General features: G+C 44.0%; 1 long non-coding RNA gene across 4 annotated transcripts in view; it reads left to right on the forward strand.

The window, feature by feature from the left end:
• The first annotated feature begins 656 nt into the window (after positions 1-656).
• LOC120384245 overlaps positions 657-15,295 on the forward strand; it is a 300,429-nt gene continuing 285,790 nt past the window's right edge. For 3 of the 4 annotated variants that reach the window (XR_005588706.1, XR_005588707.1, XR_005588709.1), the window contains exons 1-2: positions 657-1,052; positions 4,249-4,320. This is a non-coding gene — a long non-coding RNA (uncharacterized LOC120384245). The remainder of the gene's footprint in view (positions 1,053-4,248; positions 4,321-15,295) is intronic. The other variant, XR_005588708.1, reaches the window with a different exon arrangement.

Consider the following 15,295-nt stretch of genomic DNA (forward strand, 5'->3'; position numbering starts at 1 on the left):
CTGATCTAGGCCATTCATCTCATCTGGCAAAATTAAGTCTACCTGTTTAGAATGTGTATGTTGTATCATAACATTGTGCCTTATATAAATGGCATATTGTGCCCTAAAGACAAACTCACACGAAACCATCACCCCATGTACCAAAACACCCTAATTCTGCAACACAGATATTGAAGTACCAAACTGCTTCAGATAAACACCATCAGATCAGTGCAAAATGCCATCACAGCACAGAATCATCAGGTCATAGTGAAGTGCTGTCATACAGCAACAAAATGTCATAGCCCAAGTCACTGTCTTGCCATTACAGTTTGTAAAAGATTATAGCACTGTCACATCATAGCCATGTGATCATGCTTGCCAATAGGTCATCATAGTCATAACAACTTTGTACTGTTGCTACACAGTGTCGTTATGTTACATCAGATTGCTATTTAAGCAGATCCAAAACTGCAATCACATAAACATCTCACATGAAAACACTATCCTGTCACTCCAGCATATCATCACAACATCCCTGCCTCGGCATGATGACAGTTCACTGTTGTGTTTTTGGAATGCTCTTTTTGATTCTATCTGATCTTTAGACATTTATATTACACTCATGGTCTTGGTAGCAAGCCACAATCCTAGGAACACTTACATATGTGCTTAATTTTATTACCATACTCAGAGTTAGCCCTAAAGTTCTGTACAGGCAGACACTGACATCTGTACAACTAAAATTATAGCTATGTTACAATATGAGCTACAAGGACATATACAACTTTTTTATTTTATTTGGGGAGGTGTGGAGGGACATGCCGTTACACTGACAGGTGACTAACGAGCTCCTCTGGGCCTTTTAAAGGAGACACACCTGCAAGCTTTGTTCTGCCCAGAGGGAGGAGGAGTTTAAAAGGGAAAACCTGCCATGTGCTGGGGTGGTGAATGGGTAGTTGAGACAGGCTTGGGAAGAAGGAGCTAGCAGTAAGCCTCATAGGAGGACCTGAGCTACAGCCCTTGTAGACTAAGCCCAAAGGGCTACTGCAGGAAGACTGCCTGAGTTTCAGGTCAGTTTTGTTTCTTTTTGATTTCCTATAGATGTTTCTTTTCCATAGGGGAGGACAGAGGGGAGAGGACTTGTCTTCATTACAAGTAGAGTGGACCTGAAGCAGAGGCTGGAGGGGACTCCTGGTCCCTGAGAATGCTAGAGGGTTTTTTTTTTTTTTTTAAGGCTGTTGAATATTCTTTTTACACTACTCACTTATTGGAGCAGGGGCAGTCCCCCGATAATTCAGTTTGTCCTTATCAGCCCAAGAGGGGTACAGCCCTCAGATAGGCTTGGTTGTTTGAAGTTCCTCTCATTGCCCTGGGGGACTAACTGGTATTTGGTAGCAGGGCTGGGATGAAAGTTGCTACTGCACCAAGTTCTAGCTCCTTTCTTTCCTGGCAGGGAAATGGCTCAGCAAACTCTTCTTCTTCTTGAGAAGGGCACCTTTCTGTGCCTCAGTGAGCCTCCTCACCAGTCTATGCTTCTCCTGCTCTTTCTATAGGCAAGCTGGCTGTTTGCTTCTCACAAAGGCTACTATCTTTTTTTTTTCTCCTCCTGTGCCTGAGGACTCTGATCTCCTCTCCCTAAGGAGACCCACTATCAGTCCAGCTAGCTACAACTCCTCAGGATCAGGCTGCCCAGAGCATCATGACTGGTTCTCCCATAGGTCAGGGAGCTTAGGAAGCCACCCAGGCCACTTTGAAGTAAATAAATGGACATTAGATTTGCCACCTGTCTGGTGGATTTTTCTACTTTTGTGGTTGTCAGTCCAGAGATGTAGTTTGCTGGGGAGTGAGGGGGTGCTTATGGTGTGCATGTGTGGTTGTGTGTATTGAATGTATAACTTCTATGCGTGTGTCATGGTTGGCACACAGGCCCCTCTGTGCATGCACAGCATGCAGTGTTCTGGGCTCTCACCTGCTGAAACCACGGTGGCCCCTTTCAGCACTGGGGACCAACTGAGAAGGATGGACTGGTCACCCAAGGGCAAGGCTTGCCAACAAGGAGGAGTAAGATAAGGAGAGGAGTTGAGGTGGGAGAGGCTCTTGGGAGGGTAAGTTAGGGGAGTCCCTGGAGAGCTGAGATGCCTGGGAGATAGTGGCCGTAGGGGCCAGAGGAGGCAAAGTTGCTGGTGGAGGAGAGCCATAGTGGGGAGGAGAATGGCCAGATGTGTGGGGGGCAAATCTATGGCCTCCCCCTTTTAAGTGGCACTCCACAGCCCCTGGGTGCTTCTCTTTTCTTCCCCTCCTGCACAAGTTCCATGTGGCCTTTTTGCACAGGGAGGGGGAAGCTAGACATTATGGAGTGTGTGATCCTTTGGCTATGCTTTTGGAGACTCTGGCACGCCAGCATGATGAGACCCGTGTCTAACGCAGGGATGGGCAAACTTTTTGGCCTGAGGGCCACATTAGGTTTCTGAAATTGTATGGAGGGCCAGTGAGGGGAGGCTGTGCCTCCCCAAACAGCCAGGTGTGGCCTGACCCCCCACCCCTCCTGCTTCTCACCCTGACAGCCCCTACCCCTGGGACTCCTGCCTCATCCATCCACCACCCTTGGCTCCCTGCCCCCAGACCCTCCGCCCCATCCAACCTCTCCTCTCATTCCTGACTGCCCCTCTGGGACCCCTGCCCCATCCAACCACCCCTTCTCCGCTCCCTGTCCCCTGACTGCCCCCAGGATGGCTGCCCCATCCAACCACCCCTCTCCTTCCTGACTGGCCCCCGACACCCCACCCCCATTCAAACCCTGTTCCCTGACCACCACCCCAACTCCTCTGCCATCTATCCACACACCCCTCCTGGCTACCTGCCCCCTTACTGTGCTGCCTGGAGTACTGGTGGTGCTACAGCTGCGCTGTTCAGAGCACCAGGACAGGCAGCTGTGCTGCCCGGCTGGAGCCAGCACACAGCACCAGGTCAGAGCATGGCTCTGCAGCTGCGCGGCCTGGCAAGAGCTCTCAGGCGCACTACCCAGAGCATTGCGCTGGCTGGTGGCACAGTGAGCTGATGCTGCAGGGATGGGAGAACAGCAGGGAAGGAGCCCAGGCTTAGCCTCCCAGGCCAGGAACTCAGGGGCCAGGCAGAAGGGTCCTGTGGGCTGGAGTTTGCCCACCTCTGGTCTAAGGCCTTGCAGCTTCTACCTTATTTGTAGTCCTTGTCAGAGTCTCCGGGTGAGAGAAACCTAGGGGGTTACATAAGCAATTCAGGAAGACAATTAGGGTGGCTCAAAGAAGAGAGGCTATGAGTTAGTTGAAGAGTTTACATGTGGAAATGGGGAACTGGTTGGGGTGTTAACAGTGTGTAAGATGCCTGTGTGTTAATGAATCTGAAGCGGTTCTACAAACTACTGACCTGAACTCTTGGCTAATAGACAGACCCAAGGGATATGTGTGTGTGTGGTGAGGAAAATGCACTGATGCTTTTGCTGACAGCTGGTCTGGATGTGAGATGGCACAGAGGGGAGTGGCCCATGCATGGGACCCAGGAGGAGAAGGGGATGCTCTGCATAGAGGGGAAGTAGGTAAACCCAAGTGAGGGGGGGCAGCAGCACCAAGCTGACCACAAAGAAAGATTTCAAGGAGCTGAAGTGCGGCACCTGTCAGGGAGTGGGGCACAAATATTCAAACTGCCTGGTGAATGTATGCCAAGGAGCTGGCTGTGCCTCCCAGCAGATTAACTTTGTGGCAGCCTGGCCAGAGTGGAACTAGGGTGCTGTGCCACAGATGCAGCAGGTTAACCATGTGACAGCAAACAGGATGTACAATGTGCATGTGACTGAATTTACACCCCCACCCTTCTGTACATATGTCTTGTGTACCTAGAGAGTCGTGTACAGCCACATCCCCAATGGGACCTTGAGGTGTGAATCAATGGGGAGGCATTTGAAGGGTGGCGGGACATGGGGACTGCGTGCACTATAGTCAAACCACATGTGGGGCTGGCAGGCAAGCAGATGTGAGTGAAGGGCCCTGTGATGAACCGCATTGCCCTGCTCATGGCCTGAGTCATTGTGGACAGCAAAAAGATTCTGAAGTGCTGATTATGGGGATATTTCTTATGATACATAATTTCCAAACAGAGTAAAGTTAAACCCAAGGGGCTCAGATGCACACACACCTAGGTCAGACCCACAAGCCATTGGGGCAAGATCTCAGTCTACCCTTGCTGGGGAAACAAAGTCAGTGCTGACTGTGTCTGTGCTCCAAACTTCTGCAGGAAGTGAGGAAACTAGGGCATGGCTGAACAGTACTGAGAGTTGGAACACCTCTGAGAGAACGGGAAACTGAGGTTAGTAATGAGTACTGCCCACCAGAAGGTGGGAAAAGTCCCAATAAATGTAAAGTGACTGCTTGAGGCAACACACAGAAAAGGGTGGGGGTGTTAATCCTTGGTCTATAGCTTCAGTTTAGTCAGTTGAGATGTAATCAAATGTGAGAGGGATGATAGAAAGTGGGAAGGTGAAGATTTTAGGCTTGGCTTCGGGGGTGAGGGGAAGTGGGAAGATTTTTTTTTTTAACCTCACCCTGGGACAGGGTCTGCTGATCTGAGGCATTGCAGGCTAAGACCTGCTCTGCAGGGAGCCTGGCCAAAATGGCCCTAAGAAGCTAATCAGAAGTATTTTGGTGATGAGCTTAGGGGGTCTTATGAACTCTGCTGCCATGTACCCTTCCCATGCAATATACTTGTACAATGTGGATGGAAACTGACCTGTATTGTGGATGTTTCTTATTTAATGAACGTATGAGGAAGTAATAGCAGATACTTTAGCTCCAATGAGAACTTCTTTGACTGTGGGTCCAGCCAAGGTCAAAGGAAGCTCTCTGGAGGAGAGGAGAGATGGAGCAGACTCCACACCCCAGAGAGGAAGCCATGAAAAGAGAGGTTTAGGTGAAAGGACTTAGAATCCTGAAAAGATACTGACCCAAATCCTGAAACACTCCAAAGTGGCAAGGAAACTGAGGCTGGGAATGGTGTATCATTTTATTTTGTCTAGATCTGTATATTGTGCTTTTTTAAAGTAAACAGTGATTGATGTTGGAACCTTTTGCAAAACCTGTGTTATGCTTTCAACTATTACTTGTCCCTCTGGGGTGAGTATGTTCATGTTGGGAGGCTGTTTATACTTGTGAGAATCTGGTCAATTGTTTTGTATCTGAAACAGCCAACAGCTTTCATCTTCGTTGAGATGAAAATGACCAATGAAACCTTGTGAATGGGGTTGTAATGGGTTGTCACCCCCGGGGTGACATCTGGGAGCCATGGGAACCTCTTTGCCCCCTAGCCATACTGCTGGGCTGGTGATTCAGCGAGCTGCCCTGTTATCACCCAACATGCCAGCAGGTGGTGCCACACTCAACTGAGCTACCTGAGTGCTTTACCTAGGCCACTCAAGGACAGACAGAAGACAACATCCAATTTCCCAGCTCTCCCAGCCTTGCACCCTTGCTGGAGTATAAACCCACAGGGCGGAAAAATAGTGGGTGCTCAGCACCCATTGGCAGCCCTGAGGATCAGTGCCTCTCCCCAGCACCTCCTGTCAACTGTTCAGAGGTGTTTAGGAGGTGCTAGGGCTTGAGAGAAGGGGGGAGTGGGGGCAGGGCCTGGGATGGAACAGGGATTGAGCAACCCCCAGAATCTGAGGAAGTCGCACCTATGCCAGAGAGGCCAAAGAGACTGTTCTGGAGCCTACCCAGGCCAAGGGAAGCTTGAGCCCATGGGGATCTAGTGTGATGGGACCTAAACATAACAGCCAGCCTGTCAAGTGTCCAGCAGGGGATGCTTGACTAGAGATGCTGCAGTATTTGGAACTTTTTCAGATTTGTAATGAGGAATTTTGTGCTACAGCTAAACTTGTCCACTTTTAATAAACAAGCTGCTGCTCCAAACTCAGTGTTTCCTTTACTTATTAATGCAGTCCTTAAATTGTTTGAAGGAGCTAAAGCCCCCACAACCCTATCTCCATGAAGGAGGCAGTGTGGTATATAGCAGATGTCACTGGGCTGGGGGTCAGGAGAATTTGTTGCATTTCCTGCTCTTCCATTGAACTACTGTGTTACCTTGGACGAGTCACTTCACCTTTCTGTGCCTCTCTTTCTTCTCCACCTTTCGTCTATCTTGCTTATTTAGATTGTTTTCTCTTCAGGACAGAAACTGGCTCTCAGTATGATTGTACAGTGCCTACTGATGGGGCCTCTAGGCATTACTGTAATACAAATTAATACAAAAACAAAACACATTCCTTACACGAAGTCCCAGAAACTGGCTCCAAAAATGTCAACCTCTCTCTAATGTAGTATTACTGATGTTATTTTGATCATCCCTTGCATTAGTTTGACTTTTCCAGCAGGAGAAAAGTCAAACAGGATACGATTAGTACCACTCCCAGATCTTTTGCATTCCTCTTGCTCTTGTTGAGTTTATCCTGAGCCCTGCAAACCAGCTGAGCATTATTCACCAGTCCCCATTCATTTCTGGAGTCCCACTTTGAAATGTCATCACTCTTTTTTTTTACTTTAATTTTTGAGAACAATGCAGTAATTAATAGAGGCCCACCTGCACTGAGGTCATTGCAGGATTGGGGCCTACCTATCTATCATCTCAGTATCATTTTTACATGTTGTATCTTTGAGAATTACTGTATTGACCCTTACAAAAAATGTAAATAAAACATGAACATTTCAAAGGGGGACTCAAAAAGAAGAAAAAATTAGAGACTTTTTGTGAATAGTCATGAGCTCTCTTGCAGGACACAGGTTCACGCTAACAAAAGCAGGATAGAAATTTTATCCCGATTGACGTCTCCCATGACACCGTCTGGGGTTATTGAAGAAACATCTCTAAACACTACCTTAAGAAAAATTAAGGGTTGGGTTTTTTTTTTTTTTTTTTAGCCAAGCTGTATTTTCTTCACTGCCTCCTTTCTGTGTGTGCAACTTAGGATTTTTTCCTTCAGTCTGTTTCCCTCCCCCCACCCCCCTTAAGCTGATCCAATTAATTTTTGTCCCATTTTTCTAGTCGTTATTTCAGTTGCAGAGGAGGGGAGGGAACAGTGATTAATCTTGCAATTTATCTCTGGAAATTTGTGGGTTGTAAATCTTACATCCTGTTTGAAAAATGTAAAGCATGTTTTTTACCACACGCTCACTTTTATCACCACACTTCTGTGACCAGTTTCCAGTTTCTACAGCTTCAGTCTCTTACATTGCTTACCATCAGCACGTTCTGTCTGGAACTCAGACTCCTGTGGAAGTCAAACAGTTCCCCAGAAACTCATTCTCATCATCCATGATTAGCAGGGTGAAGGAACACAGCAGCTGTAGTTATCACCAGAAGTGTATATCCTCTCATTTTAGGACCACAAATTATCCCTATACCATAGGCTCAGCTGCACACATTTGGGGCCCCATTCTTCACTCCATTACATCAGTTTTACATTAGTATAGAAGAGTGGAGAGTACGGCCATTTATTTACATTTTGGCTGATTTATTACTGCAGCACCCGTATTACAGGAATTTTACCTACACAATGCAAATTTGATTTTTATACCCATTGTCTTCAGTGCTGTTTCTCTTGGTTTATGCCTAGGTGAGTGAGAGGAGACTCTGGCCCTGTATCAGCAGCTTTGATAAGCAAACGGCTGTGTTCTTGTTTTCCTCTAGTAGAACTTTTAAGAGTCGCCTGCCTTTTCGTTTATTATAAACCCAACCTAAAGGACAGCAATGAAACTGACTTCATCTGTCAGACCATTTTAAAACATAGGGCGACCTCAGTTTGCATGCCACTGTGGAGCTTTTCAGATGAGTCTGTCTAATCTAATTTTGGAGAAACTTTTATTTATTTATATATAATATAGATATGCAAAGCCATTAAAGACCAAAACTGTTCAGTTGCCATTTAGATTTATAAGACTCAGAGATGCTTGTCTCAATCTCTTGGCACTTTGGGCATGTAATTAAAAATGCAATAGAAGTAGCCACAGCAGTAGCCACCCCCAAGGCAGAACAATAACTGAATAAACACCCTCCAGATACATTACAAAGAAATGCACTTCCCCCATCCTTTAAATATTACCCTTCAAGCAAACTTTCCCTCCCCCAAAGATCCCTTTTAAAAGTTGAGCTTTGCAGTGTGCCTTGAGGGCCAGCAGAGGTGGGTTGTTTCAGACCGAGTGTGGGGAGTACATTTGAAAGGTGTCTAATGTACACACCTTTCAAATGTGAAGAAGGCCTTATCAGCTCCCTTTTTTTTTTTTTTTTTTTTTTACAACAAGGGTTTAACTTCAATGCTTCCGTATATCTCAGCTGCAGCATCATAGTAGAGGCAGCAGCTACCCAGGTAAGCCTACCCTATAGTCTATACCAACATTGCAAATTCCATCTGAAAATACTAGCCCAGCTCTCGGAGGGATTTATTCCTTTGGGCAGCATTTCCAGCCCTTCTGTTACTTAGGCCTGGTCTACACTATGGGGTTAGGTTGAATTTAGCCACGTTAGGTCTATTTTAAAAATGACCGCGTCCACACAACCAACCCCGTTCCGTTGACCTAAAGGGCTCTTAAAATCAACTTCTGTACTCCTCTCTGAGGGGAGTAGTGCTAAAATCGACTTTGCTGGGTAGAATTTGGGATAATGCAGATGCAAATAGACAGTATTGGCCTCCGGGAGCTATCCCAGAGTGCTCCATTGTGACCACTCTAGACAGCACTTTGAACTCCCATGCACTAGCCAGATACACAGGAAATGAAATTCAAAAGTTCCCAGGGTTTCATTTCCTGTTTGGTCAGCGTGGCGAACTCGGCAGCACAAGCGTCCGTCCCTGAGGTTATCGTAGATTAGAAGGCAAAAAAACCACACTCGCGATGACATGTTTTTCCGAACTCATGCAGTCCTCCCACACTGATGGAGCACAGCTTAATGCATGGAGGCATTCAGTGGCAGAGGCCAGGAAAGAGTTAAGTGAGCGTGAAGAGCTGAGGCAGGACGTGATGCTGAGGCTAATGGGGGACCAAATGGACATGATGAAGCATCTGTTGGAGCTGCAGGAAAGGCAGCAAGAGTACAGACCTCCGCTGCATCTACTGTATAATCACCTATCCTCTTCCCCATGTTCCATAGCTTCCTCACCCAGATGCCCAAGAATGCGGGAGGAGGGTCTGGGCACCCAGCCACTCCACTGCAGAGGATGGCCCAAGCAACAGAAGGCTGTCATTCAAACAGTTTGATTTTTAGTGTGGCTACAATAAGCAATGTGGCCTTGTCCTTCCCTCCTCTCCTACCTCACCCGGACTACTTTGTGCATTCTTTTTTTTTTTAATTTTAAAAAAATGCATGGTTTCAAAGCAATAGTTACTTTATTTTGAAGTGGGGCAGGTGGTTGGCTTAGCAGGAGAAAAAACCCAACCAAATTCCATCCTCTGTTTGAGGGGACTCTTTGCCAGAATTGCAGAGATTGATTTCCTGGAGCTATTCTATGTGTATGATGAGGACAGGTACCAGTCCTACTGCACCCTATGCTGTGAAGGCAAGGAAGTGCTGCTGTGTAGCAATGCCAGCTGCTGCAGGTGCTTCTGTGTCAAATGCTTGGTGGCCCTGGAAGGGCAAGGTACCTCGGCCAAGGCAAAAGAGCAAGAGCCCTGGAGCTGTTACATGTGTCAACCACAGAAATGCTATGGGGTGTTCCAGTGCTGACCGGACTGGAATGTACAGCTGCAAGACGACTTCACCAGTGACAAAGGACTGGAATATGATGCACCTAAAATCTAAAAAGGCCTGCACATATCACAGAGTCACTACCCTTGATAACAGAACGTCAGTGATTGCATTGGCTACTTGGATCACAGCAGCCCCCACAGTAGACTTGCCCACAACAGCAGCAAGCTATGGTGAGCTGAGCGGGCTCCATGCTTGCCATGGTATGGCATCTGTGCAGATAACCCAGAAAAAAGGCACAGAACAATTGTCTGCCGTTGCTTTCATGAAGGCAGGGGCAACTGTTGACATGTACCCAAAACCACCTGTGACTGTTTTTGCCCCATCAGGCATTGAGAACTTAACCCAGAATTCCAATGGGCAGTGGAGACTGCAGGAACTGTGGGATAACTACCCACAGTGCACTGCTCCATAAGTCGATGCACTTAATTTAAACTGCTGACTTAATTTGCTTAATATGCAATCGACTGCATAAAATCAATTTCTAAAAATGGACGTCTATAAAGTTGACCTAATTCCGTAGTTTAGACATACCCTTAAGTTTCTTTTCAAAACTTTCACTAAAAGTTCATGGGGTTTGGGAAGGGGAGGAGAATAACAGCAATTTCAGAGTAAAAATTTCAAGGAACTAGAAGATCCATCTCTCTTCAAATGATTGTGCAAATAAAGTTTTGCATTTTACATTGTATAGCATCACTCTCACTTCTTGACTTTGTCAATGCATCTAAAATAACATCTCATATACAATACTGAGCAGATGTATGTATTAAAGAATTTAAGTCTGGTTCTAGTTAAGCTCCACCTGGCGGATCAAACTCTTGACACTTCCCAGAACATAGGATAAATCTAGTATAGCGGTGTTAGCAGTTCAGATCAACTATCTTGTTTTCTACAATTCCAGCTCAAGCCACCTCTCCAATTGCAGTTCATCAGGCAATTAACCCATCCCATTAAAAATAAGTGTGAAGGATTGCTACTCATTTTAGCTGTATAAGAAGCTAGTGGTTTGAATTCTAGCAGTTGCCAGTGTTGTCATTAGTAAATTATTTTAAGATTGTCTACTGAGAAAAGACTCCCATTGGGCAATGCAAATGATACCAATTTGGGGCCCAATCCTGGTAAAAACTTATTCATGTAAGTAATTTTATTCATGGGAGTAATTTAATAGGCATTCCCACCCCCACTGAAACTAATTATCATGAATAAAGTTGTTCATGTGCATAAGTCTTTAGAGGAACCTTTGACCTTTGGCTATTATAGCCAAACATCTCATTTTACATTACAAAGCACAATAGCAAAAAACAAACTATCTGTACAATCCAAACTTTACCTGTAAGTACAAAAAAAATTTATTTTTGAAATAAACAAGTTTTTTATTAATGATACTGAAGCTGTATTTTGTGGAGATAGTTAATGTTTATTTGAAGAAAATTATCAGTCTTGACAAAGCCCTGGCTGGGATAATTTAGTTGGGGATTGGTCCTGCTTTGAGCAGGGGGTTAGACTAGATGACCTCCTGTGGTCCTTTCCAACCTTGATATTCGATGAACCCGTCTAGTTTCTACTCTTTATTTGCAATAATATTTGTTTCCAGATTCTTCTTCTAAAGGATATTATTTATAATCATTGACTCCAAACACACAATAGAATCATAAAATATTGTTTGTTAGCTTACTTCATGGAGTCTTAATTGAACTTTTGCTCTGAGCAGAAGGCTGCAATAATTAAACAATATATTCCCATAAGGAGATTTGCTGATTAATAAATTATTTGATTACTAAGTATAAGTGTGCCTCCAATCAATACAATAGCCTAAAAGCTCCAAATTAGAAATAGTGTAATAAAATTTAAATGAAATGTACTGGGATTTGGTAGTTTTTAATTACAGGGAATGATTAATTGATCCTTCAGCTAGTATTGATCTACAACTTATTTAATTCTTAGCAATTTAATTTGTCAGACCTGAGCTCTGATAACTAACAATTTGCCTAATTAATGTTAAACCTGGAGCACTGAAGTAATTGTAGTTAGGAGTGAAGCTAGATATCAAAGTCCTCTGTTTGAAAAGGGAAGGCATATGCTCTGTGAACTATTGATTTTATGAATCCACATCAAGTCAAGAACCAATACGATGCTGTTGCAAAAAAAGTAAATGCAATTTTAAGTTGTATTAAGAGACATAGAATGTAAATCATGGGAAGTGATAGTACTGCTCTGCTTGGTGCTGGTTAGGCCTCAGCTGGAGTACTGGGTCCAGTTTTGGTCACCACTGTATAGAAAGGATGCAGAGAAACTGGAAAAATCTAGAGGTGAGTGACAAAGATGTCCAAAGAGATAGAATTCAAGCCACAGGAGTAAAGGCTGAAAGAAGTGGGTATGCTTTAGTTTGGAAAAGAGGAGATTAAGAGGGGGCAGGATAGCTTTCAGATATTTGACAGAGAAGTTGTTCTCTCTTGCCACAAGGAACAGGACAAGAGACAATGGGTTTAAACTACAGTACAGCAGAGCTAGATTAAATGTCAGGAAAAACTTCCTAAATGTAAGACCAGTAGAACAATGGAATGGATGCCTTGGGAGGTTGTGGAAGCACCTTCACTGGAGGTTTTCAAAAGGAGGCTGGAGCCATCTGTCTTGGATAGTTCAGACTCAACAAATCCTGCATCTTGGCAGGGGGTTGGGGCTTATCTATTCTGGCACTTCACAGCACTGCAACTTTCTCTCTCAGGTGTGTGGGGGGGAAAAACATCCCCCCTCCCCTTCCCAGAGCGCAGCAAGTTTCAGTGCTGTAAAGCGCCAGTGTGTAGACAGTGTAGCTGCCTCCCAGTGCTGGTAGCTATGCCCCTTGTGAGGGTGGGTTTTTTTAGCTTTAGCATTGCCAGTGTAGACTAGACCTTAGACTACATGACCTTTGTGGCCCCTTTAACACTATGATTCTATGAAATAATATGGACAGATAATATAGTGATGATGCACAGATACTTGAATGCTGATGTCTGTGTCACTTTTATTGTTGCACATGATGTAACTGACTCAAAAGTGAAAGTTTAAAAAATATATTATGCAGGGAGGGAGGGGAAGAGCTGTGAAGATCTGCATGTCTCTGTATTTTTTTGATGGCACAAGCCCCCCCGCCCCCCCAAAAAAAAGAGTTTGACTAAAAATAGGCAATTTAGCAGTTTAAAGGAGCAACAGCAAAATGCTATTTCTGTATTATCTGATGCAGACAACTTGTTATGCATAGTTTCCTGATCTAATTGAAATAAAACAGCTCCTTTATGTGGTATGGGGATCTATGCTGGGATCACCAGATGATTATTGGCTTGTTGAAGTAACTTTTTTCCCATTACCTTTAAAGGGAGGATTTAAATTCTGACAGCTGTGAGAATCCTGGACAGGCTTCTGCAGCTAAGCTGAGTTGGGAACAGGACTAGAGAAAAAGGAACAAAGGTGCTTTACGTTCTCTTTGTGGCTTCCTGATCCTTGGGTTATCCAGGCGCTGAACTAGCTTATTCCAGGATTTCCCGTCGTCTGGTCCTGTGCTCATGCCACTAGATCACATCTTGCTACGCAGTCTAGTTTGGCTAAATGAGGTCCTTTTGATTTTTTTATTAAAAATTTAGATCTTAATACATTAGATACATACCAATATTTTCATCAAAATACAGAAAGGATTAGGACTCAAATAGATTTTAAAACATGAAATTGGGTTGGTAAAAAGACATTTTCCCCTGCTCGAAGAATACAAAAAAATTTGTTTCAATGCTTCAACTTTCTTATCTGTAGCAGTCAGAATAGACCACTATAATTATTGTTGCGCCTTTTTTATGGAGAGTCGGTTCAAATTGCTCAATTAGTCTGTCATTTAAAGTGAGTTAAAAGGTAACTTACATTAATACAAATAACATGAGATGTCACTGCTGCAGCATTATGAATTAGCTGCAATATGTTGTAATGAGTTTAGCATGTGCAACTGTGCCAGATTCTTTCCTTACCGCATGTTATTGTTGAGTTGCACCTTTTCAAATATGAACTGCAGAACATGTGTTTTTAAAAGGCTAATTGTCCCAGACAAATTGATCTTACCCCAGGGCCATGTTGTTGTTTGAGCTGTTTGCTATCTTGAATTATTTGCATGCTCTGAAAAGTCAGTGTTGCTAAACTTGAGACTGTAGGGATTCTGGTTGGTTTTGATCTCTGCATTAATGTTTTCTTTGAATATTCTAATTTAGGGAAAAACTGAAGAAAGAGTCCCTCTCAATCAGCAGGATAGTTGTAAGCAGTTGTCTTTCTCCCACACTCAGGAAGGAGGGGCATGTCACACTGCACAGGTGGGACAGGGATTAGATTAGTAGTTGATCAATATAGCTGATACCACATGGCCCAAGGGTCTCCAGCTGTGTCACTTCTCTATAGTCATTCCACATGATTTGATTTCTATAGTACATAAGCATGTCATTCTGGATAAAGTGCAGTTGCTGTAGCACAGCCAGTCAATATGCAAGGAACACACATACTTTAAATGCTGGCCTGCAACTGAATGAAGAATAGAAAAGGAAAATCTCCCATTTAGGAGAAAAACAATCTTAAGATTTTTTTGAAACCCACATAAGATGATCATCCAGATTTTTGCTTATTCTCTGCTGCAAAGTGGGTTCATAGGGGAAGCCCACCGTGGGTGTCTTCACTGAAGAGACCCTTAATATCCCAATCTCAGTAGGAGAACCCACTGAATATATGAAAGTCCCCCTGCTCATCAGGAGTAATGGTTGGTGAAAGCAATGTGGAACAGTCTTCTGCTTCCTCTTCACTGAGCAGCCACTCTCCTTTAAAACCCACTTCTGTCAAGACTCCTTCCTACCATGTTTTCTTAACCAATAGTCTTCCCCTGAAACATTGTATCAGTCTTGTCTCTAGTCTGTAATCTCTTCAGTGCAGAGTGCATGTCTTTAATCATGTATATCACTTTCTACAGCCTCTGGATATTTTTTGAGGATCTTCCATTCAACTGCTGCTGAGGTATAAGAATGCTTAGCCTGAGAGAATGGTTAGGACCACTGTGTAGGTGGCATAATTGCAGGCCAGTATGGTCCCAGATGTTGATACCATGACTAGATAAATAATTCACTTGCAGAATTAACATTGATAATTAGGGCTCTGGTTTATACTTTAAATGTAAACTAGAGTTGTGTACAAAAGGGCAAGTGCAAGAAAATTAATAGTGAATTCCTGCAAGCCTTCTATTTACACACAATGGGCCACACTTGATGTAGCAGAATTTGGCCCAATGCCTTGAACCCTGGGTCACAATATGTAATTAGACATGAGAGTGTAGAAACAATGAGGACCAAAAACAGACACACAAGATGAGGAAAAGATGATTGTACTCTGCCAGCCTCAAATCAGTCAAAAAAACCCAAGAGTCTAAAATATGGACCCCAGTTCATACATCTCTGCAAAAAAGATAATTAAACCTAACCGCAGAATCCTCAGTCAATAAAATTATAGATAAAAATATAAATAAGGCAGAAAATCAGCTGGCAGCATGATTATGATT

Source organism: Mauremys reevesii, linkage group 16 (assembly GCF_016161935.1).
Source record: "Mauremys reevesii isolate NIE-2019 linkage group 16, ASM1616193v1, whole genome shotgun sequence".
Lineage (NCBI taxonomy): Eukaryota > Metazoa > Chordata > Testudines > Geoemydidae > Mauremys > Mauremys reevesii.